Source organism: Lissotriton vulgaris, chromosome 2_1, assembly GCF_964263255.1.
Source record: "Lissotriton vulgaris chromosome 2_1, aLisVul1.2, whole genome shotgun sequence".
Lineage (NCBI taxonomy): Eukaryota > Metazoa > Chordata > Amphibia > Caudata > Salamandridae > Lissotriton > Lissotriton vulgaris.
The window spans coordinates 276,559,892-276,574,841 of record NC_141687.1 but is presented as its reverse complement, the minus strand read 5'-3'; positions in this window follow the sequence as shown (position 1 = coordinate 276,574,841).

Sequence of the window (14,950 nt, the reverse complement as noted above, 5' to 3'; positions counted from 1 at the left end):
TTGGTTTTAACCCCTTGGGCGCGGGCGCGATTCTGCGCCTGTGCTGCACTTCTTCTGAAGAGTGGGCGGGATCATGACCGCCCCCAGCCTTCATCAGCACACGCCCACCGTGTTGCATGACGGACGGGGGCCGTCATCAGAATGGAAGGGGTTAAGCAAGTTCAATGTTTTCAATGTTGATGCTAAAGTTAATTGGTTTTAAGCAAGTTTAATGTTGCCTGTGTTGATTCTGCGCTGAACTAGTTTTAAGCGGGTTAAATGTTGTCTGTGTTGATTCTGCTTTGAGCTGGTGTTAAGCAGGTTCAATGCTGTCCATGTTGATTCTAAACTGAATTGGTTTTAAGCAGGTTCAATGTTATCCATATTGATTCTATGCTGTTCTGGTTTTAAGCTGGTTCAATGTTGCCAATGTTGATTGCGCACGGAACTGGTTTTAAGCAGGTTCATTGTTGTATGTGTTGCTTAAGCAGGTTCAGCGCTGCCCAAATTGATTCTGAGGTGACTAGTTTGTAAGTAGCTTCAATGTTGTCCATGTTGATGATTCTGCTTTGAACTGGTTTTAAGTGGGTTTAACGTTATCTGTGTTGATTCTGCTTTGAACTGGTTTTAAGCAGGTTCAGTGTTCTCCAAATTGATTCTGCACTAAATTGGTATAAAGCAGGTTCAATGCTGCACCTGTTGATTCGTCACTGACCTAGTTTTAAGCAGGTTCAATTATGTCCATATTGATTCGGCACTGAACTTATTTTAAGCTGGTTCGATGCTGTCCATGTTGATTCGGCACTGAATTGGTTTTAAGCAGCTTCAATGTTGTCCATGTTGATTCTGCATCAAACTTGTTTAAAGCAGGCTCAGTGCTGTCCAAGTTGATTCTGTGGTGCTAAACTGGTGTTAAGCAGGCTCTATGTTGTCCATGTTGATGCTGAACTGAATTGGTTTTAAGCAAGTTCAATGTTGTCAGTGTTGATTCTGCTTTGAACTGGTTTTAAGCGGAGTTCAATACTGTCCGTGTTGATTCTGCTTTGAACTGGTTTTAAGCAGGTTCAATGCTGTCCATGTTAATGCTGAACTGAATTGGTTTTAAGCAGGTTCAATGTTGTCAATGCTGAACTGAATTGATTTTAAGCAAGTTCAATGATGTCAATGTCGATGCTGAACTGAATTGGTATTAAGCAAGTTTGATATTGTCCGTGTGGATTCTGTGCTGAACTGGTTTTACGTGGGTTCAATGTTGTTCCTGTTGATTCTGCTCTGAACTTGTTTTAAGCAAGTTCAGTGTTTTCCAAGTTGATTCTGCACTAAATTGTAATAAGCAGGTTCAATGTTGCCATGTTGATTCAACACTGACCTAGTTTTAAGCAGGTTCAATGTTGTCCATGTTGATCCTGTGCTGAACTTTTTTTTTTTTTTAATTATTTTTTGAAAAACCTTTATTTATAGAAAAAGTACACCGCTATTCAGCCGTACATCCCGGAGGCCAGGCAGCATTAAGATAGCACAGAAAGTCGTGTACACAACAACACGCAGAAGCAATCAGGTTTAATTTTTATAATGAGGAACAATATAGGAACCTAAAGAAAGGGAAGGGCCTCAAGAGGCCACGAAAAGGAAGTGCCGGAGCACAGAAGAGTTAGAAAGAAGAAAAAGTAAGAAGAGAAGTGGCCGAGGGCAGAGCAAACATAGTAAAGGGGCACCGTGGGAGGGGGCCGGGGGCCGCACATCCAACACAACTCAGGTACATATGTGCAGCACGAGAGTACGATGGGGGGCTCTCACTTCAGGATGACCTGCCTGGAATCACGGGAAGGGTAGCATTCTATGGGGAGGGTGGGACGTCCACCTCCGGGTCAGGCGGGGGTTCACATAAATCGCCCCGGTAAGAGTTCCAGGCGCCCCACACAGATCTCCACGCTCTGGGCTTGCCCCTGGCCACATACACCGTTTTCTCCCGCACCATGCACCAGTCCATGTTATTCATCCAGAGGGTAAGGGACGGGGGTGCGGGCGCACCCCATTTCTGGGCAATGTCCCTCTTGGCCACCATATTACCTAAGGTTACCCACCGAGTCTGGGCTACACTGTAGTCATTCGGACACCACACATTGAGGAGGCAGCGGCGAGCCTCGGCTGGCAGGGCCACACCCGTCACCTCCTCCATCACATCATGCACACGCTTCCAATATCGGGCCACACCAGGACACTCCCAGAGAACGTGGAGGAAGGTGGCCAGCAGACCGCAACCCCGCCGACACAGGCCATCCGTGGAAAGCCCCATATGAATGAGCCTGGGGCCGGTAACATATACCCTATGAAGGATTTTCAGCTGGACCAGACGTAGTCTCGCCGATATGGCCACCTCCCTGGGAGAAGACGCCGCCGACTGCCATTCCTCATCATCCAGTTCTATACCGTCATTCACCCAGTGCATTCGCAACCGTTCAAGCAAGTCCACCCTCACGTTGATCAGCTTCTTGTAGGTCAAGGAAATGGCACTGTCCGGCATATGGCCGTCCAGTACCCGATCCTCCAGGGGGGAAGATTCAGGGATGGCGTCACCGTCAGTGACGTGAGGGGAGAGGGCGTGACTAAGCTGGGCGTGTCGGAAAAATTCCGTCGGCGCCAGCTGGTATTCGTGTTGCATCGAGGCAAACGATTTAATGCCGCCCCGCACAATCATGTCACCCACTTTAGAAATGCCTATGGTGTCCCACCGGTCAAACCCTTTGGTCTTCCACAATTTCCCCAGCACGTCGGTATCATACAGGGGAGTAGCCAAAGTGATCTTATCCTTCCAGCCAAGGGTATCCGTCACCGTGCGCCATACACGTACCATCGTTCTGGTTGGACCCGTCAATCGACGGTCCAACGACCTAGAGTAGAGAGCTCTGTAGTAGTTGCCGTCCCCAACCAGCCAGCGATCCATAGCATAGCCCGGACTAACCGCTGGGCCATAAAAGCCATGGTTGATCGCCGCAAGCTGGGATGCCCAGTAATATCTTCGCATGTCCGGTAGCGCTATCCCACCGTCATAGCAGGGAATAGTCAGCTTAGGCAACGATATCCTCGGCCGTCCATCCCACAGCAGCGTCCTCTGCAGGGACTCGATCGCACCAAAATATTTGGCAGGAATCGGATCCTGCGAGTTCTGCAGGGCATAGAGAAAGCGGGGTAGCGCCATCATCTTAAACAGTGCCGCCCTACCCATCAGGGAGATAGGCAGCTTTTTCCAGATCTCGACATCCCTCTTCAGGCGCTCCAACGGTGGCAAAAGATTGTGCGTGTAGCGGGCACGCGGGTCTAGCGACACGTAGATGCCCAAGTACCGGAAGCCCTGTTGGGCTACCTGAATCGAGCACCCACGGGGGAGGCGCGGGGTATCTCCACGCACCGTGTATAGGGAGGATTTGGACCAATTGATCACTAACCCCGAGTACGACCCAAAGACTCCCAGTAGGTCGAAGACCACGATGAGCGAGCGACAGGGAGAGGTAAGGTAAAGAAGGATGTCGTCCGCGTAAAGCGACACTCGATCCTCGAAGCCAGGCGACCACTTAATGCCCGAAACATCGGGGTGTGTTCTAATCCTTGCTGCCAGGGGCTCCAGCGCTAGCGCAAACAGGAGCGGCGAAAGCGGGCAGCCCTGTCTGGTACCTCTGTGCAGCGTGAAAGAAGCCGAGAGTCTACCGTTAACTGCGACATTAGCCAGCGGAGCAGAATATAGCAGCCGGACCCATCCAATATAGGAAGGCCCGAAGCCCAGCTTAGCTAGAACAGCCCACAGGTAACTCCACTCGAGGGAGTCGAAAGCCATGGTAGCGTCAAGGGAAGCCAGAACCGCCGGGTCACGGAGCAAGTGAGCACGTGCCAGTACAGCGTGGAGTCTCCTCAGGTTAAGCGCCGTGTTCCGGTGTGGGATGAACCCAGACTGGTCCGGATGAACCAGGTCCGAGATCACTCCCACCAGCCGGTTGGCCAGCAGTTTCGCTAGGATTTTGGGTTCCGCATTTAACAATGAGATAGGTCGGTAAGACCGGGGCAAGTTCCGGGGCTTCCCTTCTTTGTGGATCACCACTACGGTGGCTAATCTCTGGTCTGGGGGGAGTTCACCCCGCTCACGGGCCTCGAGGAACATTTTGCGCAGCGGTGTGGCCAGCGCTTCAGCCCTTAATTTATACAGCTCCACCGGGATACCATTCGGTCCCGGCGCCTTACCGGACCGTAACGAGCGAATCGCCAGGGCAACCTCATCGTCAGACAGGTCTCGGTCCATGTCCTCCCGGTCAAGATCCGATAGACAGGGGAGGTCAATATCCTCCAAATAGGAGGCCGAAGCGGACTCCGGGAGAGAGGTAGCAGAGGTGTAGACCCCCGCGTAGTATCCAGCGAAGGACTCGGCTATGGCCGCCGGGTCCGTCAAAGTCAGGCCGTCCTCACCCACCAGCTCCGGGACCACCCGGGACGCCAACTCCCTCTTGTCCAACCAGGCCAGGAGCTTCCCAGCCTTATCACCGGAATCGTAGATTCTTCCCTGCTGTTCCCTACTCAAGGCCTTAGCTGCATCAGTAGCCGTGGCTCGGAGTTCGGATTGCTTAAGCGAGAGGGCATGGACCAAATCGGGCGACGGGCCCAGCTCCAGCTGTGCGTTTAAGTCTGCAAGTTCAGACTCCAGTCGTACCACATCTACATCGCGGCGGCGGCGCGCCTCCGCGATCAGGGAGAAGGCCTCGCCACGGAGAACAGCTTTAAAGGCCTCCCACAATGTAACGGCCGAGGCCACGGAGCCAGCATTCTCAGCAAAGTACCGGTCCATAGCCTTGGCCAGGAGAGCTCGAGTCTTCGGATCACGAAAATACCACGGGTTGATGGGGGCCACCCGCGAAGACGCCGGGACCTGAAAGTCAAATGAGATCCAAACTGGGGAGTGGTCCGAGATACCCCGGGCCAGTAGGCGCGCGGTGGAAACGGACTGCGCCTGGGCCGCCGGGGCCAGGACGTAGTCCAGCCTGGAGAAGCTACCATGAGCTCCCGAGAGAAAAGAATACTGTCGCTGTGTAGGGTGGAGCAAACGCCAGCAGTCAACCATCCCCATGGAACATACAAAATCAGACATCCAAGACTGGGAAGGGCGAAGATCCCTGGGAGGAAAACGGTCCAGTTCCCCTGAGACAACTGAATTGAAATCCCCACCCACCAACAGCAGTCCCTCGGGGAGACCTAAAATGGCGCCCCCCAAGTCCCTGAATGTGGTTTCCTGTAACCCCGGGGGTACGTAAACTGAAACTAAAACTAGCGTGCGGCCCTCCCATCTGCCCACCAAAGCCACGTATCTACCCCTATCATCAGCCAGCACAGACTCCACCTCCAACGGAAGAGACGCACGCACCATTATGCCCACCCCCCTAGAGCCCGAGGAGAAGCCTGCGTGAGCCACCATTTTGTATCCCCGTCTATTCAAGGCCCGGCAAGCATGACCCACTAAGTGAGTCTCCTGTAGAAACACAACATCTGGAGAGCACCGTTTAATCATTTGCAAAACTACACCCCTCTTAATACGATCTCCCAACCCGTTAACATTCCAGCTCAGCAAATGCAGCAGTCTACCCCCCATCGTCAAGGACTCTCCGCGTCCCCCCCCCCACCACCCACATCAGTGCCCAGTTCATCGGTACAACAGGACGTATACACCTCAGCCAGGAGAAAGAATCAAACAAAGAGAGAATAAAACACCACACATCCCAACTACCCCCCACCCTGCACCCCTGCATCAGACTAAAATCCACCCCAACTAGCAGTGTGCCTGTCGCCCCTAAAACTAACCTACAAAAAGCCCAAGAAGGAGAAAGGAGGCATCCCATCCCCTCCCGTCACCCCCCATATCAGTAGCAGAATGAGTCAATGTAAATAACAATGTCTAAAGTCGAGGCACCTCACGGCTCCCCGCTTCTCGGAAGATAGCTAGTCACGAAATCACTCCTGTGCAGCCGCTCCTCCGGTGGCATCCTCCGTCCGATCGGTAGATTCAGGTCGTTCCTGGGGTAGGGTGTCAAGCCAGTGTCCCGCGTCTTCAGGAAATTCGAAGAAGAAAGTCCGGTGGTCGCGTTCAATTCGAAGCTTAGCAGGATACAGCATCGAGTACCGCAGGCCCATTTCCCTGAGTCTTCTCTTCACCCCGGCAAAACTCTGCCGCTGTTTCTGGACGGCCTGGGTGAAGTCTGGGAAAAAGTTTACTTCCGAGTTCTGGAAATGGAGCGGGCCTGCGGTCCTCGACGCCTGTAGAATGGCGTCCCTGTCCCTATAATTGAACAGCCTCGCAATGATAGGGCGTGGGGATGTTCCCGACTTGGGCGGTCCACCAGGAACCCTGTGGGCCCTCTCTACCGAGAAGAACTTACTCAGGCCCCCCGGTTGCAAGCTCTTGACCACCAGGTCCTCCACAAACAGTTCAGTAGAGTCCTCCTCAGCTTTTTCCGGCACTCCGGTGATACGGACATTCTGGCGACGCGCGCGGCCTTCGAACTCATCCAGCCGGCGCGCCAGTACTCCATTAGCCTGCCTCAAAGTGCGCACTTCGGTCTGGATGTCTGAGACATCAGTGGTCAGGCTGGATGTTTTAAGGTCCAAGGACTTCACCCGGTCGTTGGTTTTCCCAAGGTCCGTCCTGATGAGATTCAGGTCGATTTTCAGGGAGTCGACCTTGCTGGATAGCTCCTCGCGAAGTGTGTGCATCTCTGCCCTCATCCCCGATATCGCTCCCATAACGTCCCTGAGCGTTAATTCGGAGTCATCCGGCGACTCATCTCTCCTCGGGTCTTTTGATCGGACCACCTGTCCAGGCGATCCCTTAGATTGGGAGAAGCGCTCGGGAATCGTAGACTGGGATTGGGACGGCTTCCGATTGATCCGTTGAGTCTTGCCCGTATCCGAGCCGCCCTTGCCCGCCATGTTATCGACCACAGGACAGAGGGGGGGGGGGGGGGACACCGGGGCAAGAAAGTCCAGCGAGGTAGTACCAGTGCACACAGCTCGGAATCCGGGATACAAAATCAGGATCAGCCAGCAAGGCGATCAGAGCCCAGGTGGGCCTCTCGGGCAGGAGAAGCGCTGGCAGGGAGGAACTCCGTATGGACACCGCTACGATCCACCCTGGCACAAGCGATGCGGGAGGAGCCGCCGGGATCGTCGACACAACTGTGGCTAGGAGTGTCCGATTTTCAATCCGAGAACGGGGGCCGCATCAGGCCCGGCTCGGCGACCGATTCCCACCACCGTGGGACAGGATAGGCTGCAGGATTAATTCGGGAGACCGGGAGGTCTTCGGAGCTCCGAGCTCACGCGGCCATCTTGGTTGGCAGCGAAGCTCCTCCTGCCTGTGCTGAACTTTTAAGCTGGTTTGATGCTGTCCAGTAAATTGGTTTTAAGGAGGTTCAATGCTGTCCAAGTAGATTCTGCACTCAACTTCTTTTAAGCAGATTGATTCAATGTTGTTCATGTTGATTCTGGGCTGAAGTGGTCTCAAGCAAGTTCCAATGTTGCCAATATTGATTCTGCAAATTTTTGGTTCCAAGCAGGTTCAATTCTGTGCAGATTCTTATGACCCTGGTCGCAGGCAGGTCGCTCCCCACGCTGCTGCACAGCCCTGCCTGCATTGCTTTTGCCTAATCTTGTATTTTTCCCCTGTGCCTAACTTGCTTTCTTGCCCAGACTTGTTTTTATTCCCCTGTGCCTGTACATGCTTTCTTGCCCAGACTTGTTTTTATTCCCCTGTGCCTGTACTTGCTTTCTTGCCCAGACTTGTTTTTATTCCCCTGTGCCTAACTTGCTCTCTTGCCCAGACTTATTTTTATTCCTCTGTGCCTGTACTTGTTTTCTTGCCTAAACTTGTTTTTTCTTCCTGTGAACAGTTCTCCCGCGGCCCCCGCCCATTTTTCCCACATCCCCACTGGCGCACCTAAGGCAAGCCCGTCTGCGCCCGTCCGCGCATGGACCACGCCCAGCACCAGAACCCCTGACCCCGCGCCCCCCACCGCACCCGACCCAGACTCAGCTACGACGCCGACTCCCTCCATGCTCTCAACACCGGTCGAGACCAACACTGCAACCAGGCCACCCCGAAACACACCCACGGACCCTTCTCCTGCCGCAGCTTCAGATTCACCTGCGACAGAACCATCAAACCACCAAGAACCAGACCCAACCACCTCCGCTGCATACTCCTCAACACCCGCTCCGCTCGCAAACACGCCATCGAGCTCTGGGACCTGCTCGACACCACAGGTCCGGACGTAGCCTTCCTGACCGAGACGTGGTGGAATGACTCCTCTGCACCAGACATCGCCGTAGCCATCCCAGACGGATACAAGATCACCCGCAGGGACCGCGCCAACGGAATCGGAGGAGGAATAGCCTTCGTCCACAAGTCCACCCTCAAGGTCACCACCCACGCAAATGACTCCCTCAACACCGCCGAACACCTGCACTTCCGGATCCACACCGACCCCAACACCACACTCAGAAGAACTCTCATCTACAGACCCCCCGGACCACGGGCCCGCTTCAGCGACTCCATCGCCAACCTCGCCAGCACCCAGGCACTCGCCTCCACATACTATATCGTCCTCGGGGACCTGAACTTCCACCTCAAAAACAACAACGACGCCAACTCCTCCACGCTGATCGCAAACCTCGCCAACCTCGGCCTCAGACAACTCGTCACCGCGCCCACGCATGCCGCCGGCCACACGCTGGACGCCATCTTCTCCGCAAGCACCCACGTCACCTTCGACCACACAACCGAACCTCACTGGACCGACCACCGCTGCATTCACTTCACCTTCAAAAAAACAACCACGCACCATCGCACCCAACAGCTGTCTCGCCGCTGCTGGAGCAAAGTCACCGAAGATCAGCTGATCACCACCCTCTCCACGAACCCACCCACCGACCCCACCAACCCAGACGCCGCAGCCCGCAACCTCAGACAGTGGATCAACAATTGTGCAAACACCCTCGCCCCACTGAAGGAACCCTCCAACAACCACGCCAGCAAGAGAGCCACCTGGTTCACCGACGAGCTCCTGACCTCCAAGCGCGCACGCCTGAAACTGGAGAAGAAATGGCTCCAAGAACGCACACCGGACAACCACACAGCCCTCAAGGACGCCACCCGCAGACACCACCACCTCATCAGATCAGCCAAGAAATCCTCCATCAAAGACCGCCTGGATAACAACGCACACGACAGCAAAGAGCTCTTCGGCGTTGTAAAAGAACTCTCCAAACCCAGCGCCAACACCAACGACATCCCACCCTCACAGGAACTGTGTGACTCACTGGCCATCTTCTTCCACCGCAAGATCGCCGACATCCACAAAAGCTTCAACACCACGACCGACCCGACCACGCCAGACTCCACCCCTCTCCCGAACACCAACAGCACCAACCGCTTAACCTCCTGGTCCAACATCAGCGACGCAGAGACACTCAAGGTCATGAACTCCATCCACTCAGGATCACCGACAGACCCGTGCCCACACCACATATTTAACAAGGCAGACGCAGCCATCGCACCCCAACTACGGAAGATCATCAACATCTCCTTCGAAACAGCGACATTCCCAGAAAGCTGGAAGCACGCCGAAATCAACGCCCTCCTCAAAAAGCCCAAGGCGGACCCCAAGGACCTCAAGAACTTCCGGCCCATCTCGTTGCTCCCGTTCCCGGCGAAGGTCATCGAGAAAATCCTCAACATGCAACTGACCCGCCACCTCGAAGACAACAACATCCTGGACCCGTCCCAATCCGATTTCAGACAAAACCACAGCACTGAGACAGCCCTCATCGCCGCCACAGACGACATCAGGCGCCAATTAGACACATCTGCCCTCATCCTCCTGAACCTCTCGGCCGCCTTCGACACTGTCTGCCATCACACTCTAAAAACACGCCTCTAAGAAGCCGGTATCCAAGAAAAGGCCCTCGACTGGACCACATCCTTCCTCTCCGACAGATCTCAGAGCGTCCGCCTCCCACCTTTCCGATCCAAAGCCACCAACATCATCTGCGGCGTCCCCCAGGGCTCCTCCCTCAGCCCAACGCTGTTCAACATCTACATGACCCCCCTCGCACAAGTGGCCCGCCACCACAACCTCAACATCATCTCCTACGCTGATGACACTCGGCTCACCCTCTCCCTCACCAAGGACCAACGCACTGCCAAAACCAACATCCACGACGGAATGAAGGCCTTTGCCGACTGGATGAGGAACAGCCGTCTGAAACTGAACTTGCACAAGACGGAGGTCCTCATCCTCGGACCCAACCCCTCAGCCTGGGACAATTCCTGCTGGCCAACCACTCTGGAGACAGCACAGACACCCACCGACCACACGCGCAATCTTGGATTCATACTCGACTCCTCCCTCTCCATGTCCAAGCAGGTCAACGCCGTCTCCTCCTCCTGCTACAATACCCTCCGCATGCTCCGCAGGATCTACAAGTCGATCCCGACCGAAACAAGAAGAACGGTGACACAGGCCCTCGTCAGCAGCAGGACACTGGCTCCCTGTCGACAAGAGGATCACCTTCAAACTCCTCACCCATGCACCCCACAACGCCGGACCAGCCTACCTGAACAGAAACTCAGCTTCCACACCCTCGCCGCCAGCTCCGCTCCGCCAGCTTCACCATCGCCGCTGTCCCCCGCATCCAACGAACAACCTCAGGCGGCAGATCCTTCTCCTACCTCGCCGCCAAGGCCTGGAACACCCTTCCTACGCACCTACGGCAGACTGAAGACCTACTCGCCTTCAGAAGACTCCTCAAAACCTGGCTCTTCGAACAGTAGCGAAGCTTCCACTCCCCCCCCCCCCCCCCCCCTCAGCACCTTGAGACCCTCACGGGTAAATAGCGTGCTCTACAAATAGATTGATTGATTGATTGATTCTCCCTTCACTCTGTTAATTTCAGGTAGGTTCAGTGGTGTAAATGGTGATTCAGTCCGCTGGTCATTTTAGGCAGGTTTACTGTTGTATATGTTGGTTCGGGTCACTACTGGTTTCAAGCAAGCTGAATGCAGCACATGTTGATTCTGCCTACAGTCACTTTTAAGCAGGTTCTCTAGTCACTCAGCAGTCACTGTCAATATCCCTCACCTTGAAGCTGCTTTCTACTGTACACAGGCAACTTTAATGTTGTCAATGCTGATTTGTTGCTCGCTTGCCTTCATGCAAGTTCATTGTTGTCCAGTTGATTGAGCACTCTGCTGAGTTTGAGCCGGTGGACTAGAAGGACGGGGAAGGGTGACCAGAAACGAGGCAAGAAGGTGACCAGATAAAGACGCTGAAGACAGCGCCTTCCGGATCTGGTGGATTGTGGGTTGTAATAATGAATTCAGGATGTCCTGTATCGAGCATCTGGTTTAATGTTGTCTCTGTTGGTTCTGCATTCTGCTGGTTTCAAGGAGGGTTAGTGATTCGATGTTGCACAGTGGGATTTGTGCTCAGAAATGTTAAAGCCGGGTCAATGCCATGGATGTTGATTGTGTCCTCAACTAATTTTAACCATGGCCTAGGTGATCCGTGATGATGTAAAGGTTTCAAGCAAGCACATGGTCGCCAATGTGTACTTTGTTGGTGTTAAGTGGTCTCAGTTTTGTGCTGTACTGCTTAAAATGATGTCTCCATATTGATTGTGCTATTTCCAAGCTAGTCCATTTCCAGGCCCACAACCCCTTGTTTTAAAGTAGATTAGATGTACCTGCACTGATTCTGCTGTCACCTCATGTAGGTGTAATGGTGCCCTTGGTTGTTTTGCTTAGTGTTGATTTTTCTAGGTCTGGTGCTTCCAATGTTGATGCAGTACAGATGCAAACAGATGTAATGTGTTTCAGTTTGGTTCTGTTCTCCGCTGGTTTCAAACAGGATAGGGTGTTTTATGATACTCGCACACTCTGGTGGTTTTACGCAGATTTAGTATTGTCCACATTGATTCCACGCTGAGCATATCTCATAAAGGTTCAGTGTTGCTTCAGTCGTCCAGTGATTTCAAGCAGGTCCACTATTGTTGTAAGAAGGTTCACGGTTGTCTATTGATTCAACACTCAAGTATCGATAGAATGCTCAACTTGATTCTGCACTCAGCTGGTTTAAAACTGGGATTGTGGTGGGCTTTTTGGTTACACCACTGGAATTATGTGACAGGAGAGGGCCAAATTATGCGGCAGGGTTGAGTAAAATATGCAGCAAGAAAAGGCAAATTATGCGGCAAAATGCAGCACCTTTTCCAACTGTATTACTGAATTATTTTGTCATTTCTACACTTAACACTGTCTGAGCATTGGTTGCATCTCATTAGTACCCGTTTAACTCCCAAAAATAGCAATAAACAACAGAAAGGTGGCCAGTCCAGCTCTGCAGAGGGCCTTGTACCGAGCGACAACTCGTGTCTAATTTGTTTTAGTAACCTTTTAACCATTTGAGTTAGAAACACACTTTTTTGTTAAAATTTGCTGATTATTCAGCCGATGATGGATTATGTGGCAAATCTAAAATTATGCACAAGTCGCTGCAGCTACACAATCACATAATTCCAGTGGCCCTGGTTATAAGCTGCTTTAATGTTGTTGGTGCAAAGCAGTATTCGCCTTGCTTCAAGCAGGTTCGGTTGCTAGTATTGATTTTGCATTTTAGTAGGCTCACATGTTTCGTGATTGATGGGTATGGTAATTCTATACTTAATTGTTTTCAAGCAGGTTTAATGTTCCCCATTGTGTAGTCTTCTGATTTCCAGCAGGCTCGGTACTGTGTATTTTGAATATATAGGTTCATTGTTGATCTCCATATTGAATCTCGACTCATCAGATTTCAAGCATGGACAATGCGATCCCTGTTGATTTTACACTCTGCTTGATTCAAGCAGGTTTAATGTTGTCCATACTGCGTCTACACTTTGGTAAATTACACCCACGTTTAATTATGTCCATAAGGATTCTGCACTCATCTGTTTTCAAAGAGATTCAGTGGTTACCCATGTTGACCTGGTACTCGGGGTATTTTGCTTCATACTGTGCTGATTGTGCCCTCTGAAGGTTTCAAGCAGGTTTGTTGCTCATATTGATTCTGTATTCTGCTGGTGTCAAGAAGGGTTGTGGTGTTACACGTTGGTTCTGTTCTCGATTCAATCATTTGTGATCTGGTGATTGGTAGTTGTTGAATATTTTCCACATTGACTATAATCAGATGTTGTCTAGCATATTCCACTAGAGCTATACGACCAGCGGGAAATCAAAGTGGGACAATTGCTGTAATCATTGGCTCTTAGGTGGATTTGATGTTAGTTCCCTCTAATCCAGCCCATCTAATAAAGTCAGCCTACACTGCCGACTTCCTTCCCGGAGAGCCTTCCATACCCATACGACAAGTCTATTTAGCCGCCTTAATCCAATCTATTACACTCGGGGACACTGGGTCAATCCATTGTTTACAGATCTCCTTGCTTGCTAGCAATATCGAGTAGAAAACAAGACCAATTTGATCATGGCTCAATGAACTATGTGTGGTGAACGCCCAATACAATGGCGACACTCAGGATGTCTTTTAGGAGGACTCAATATTTGCCCAAAATGTCTTTATCCCGGGACGGGTGAAAAAGAGATGTTCCTCATCCACTTTCATGAAGCTGCATCTTCTACACCTTGGGCATGGCGTTGTTATAAACTTTGCAACTTTCTAGGGAGTTCAATAGAGCCTATTAACAGTGAAAAAATGGTTTTGCTTTAAGTTTGCGGGCTTGTGGATCAAGTATAACAGTTTCAGTGAATTATTTCATATCGGTTGGATGTCCACCCTTTGAAAAATATCCTCGCAGCTCGCATATGGTGCCAACAGATTTTTATCTTCAGCATCTGGGGGCTTCCAATACCAGAGGGCAACTTCCTTCAAGTTCAAGTTCAAGGATTCATATAGCGCACTACTCACCCAAAGGGTCTCAAGGCGCTTGGGGAGGGGGTTCATAATTTATCGAATAGCCAGGTTTTGAGTTCTTTTCTGAAGGAGATGTGGTTCTGTGTGAGGCGAAGGTGAGTGGGGAGTGAGTTCCAGGTTTTGGCCGCCAAGTAGGAAACGGATCTACCTCCCATGGTGGATCTTTGGATACGCGGAACTGCGGCAAGGCCTTGATTGGAGGATCTTAGTTGGCGGGTGGGTGTGTAGAAGGATAGTCGAGTGTTGAGGCATTCGGGCCCTAGTTCGTAGAGGGCCTTGTGCGCGTGGGTGAGGAGACGGAATGTTATCCTCTTGTTGATGGGAAGCCAGTGGAGGTCTTTCAGGTGTCTGGTAATGTGATCTTGGCAAGGGATGTCCAAAATGAGTCTCGCCGATGCGTTTTGGATGCGTTGGAGTTTTTTCTATAATTTGGCTGTGATTCCAGCGTAGAGGGTGTTTCCGTAGTCTAGTCGACTCATGACCAGTGCGTGGGTGACGGTCTTTCTTGTCTCGGTGGGGATCCAATGGAAGATTTTTTTGAGCATATGAAGTACGTTGAAGCAGGAGGATGAGACGGCGTTGACTTGTCTGGTCATCGAGAGGGAGGAGTCTAGGATGAAGCCTAGGTTACGCGCGTGGTCTGAGGGTATGGGTGCTGAACCCAGATCCGAAGGCCACCATGAGTCGTCCCAGGCAGAGGGGGATGATCCTAGGATGAGCACTTCCGTTTTGTCTGAGTTAAGTTTTAGGCGGCTGTTTTTCATCCATACGGCTACTTCTTTCATGTCTTCGTGAAGGTTGGTTTTGGCGGTGTTGGGGTCTTTGGTGAGGGAAAGGATCAGCTGGGTGTCGTCAGCGTAGGAGATTATGTTAAGGTTGTGTTGATGCGCGATGGAAGCGAGTGGACTCATGTAAACGTTGAAGAGGGTGGGACTGAGTGATGATCCTTGTGGTACACCGCAGATGACTTC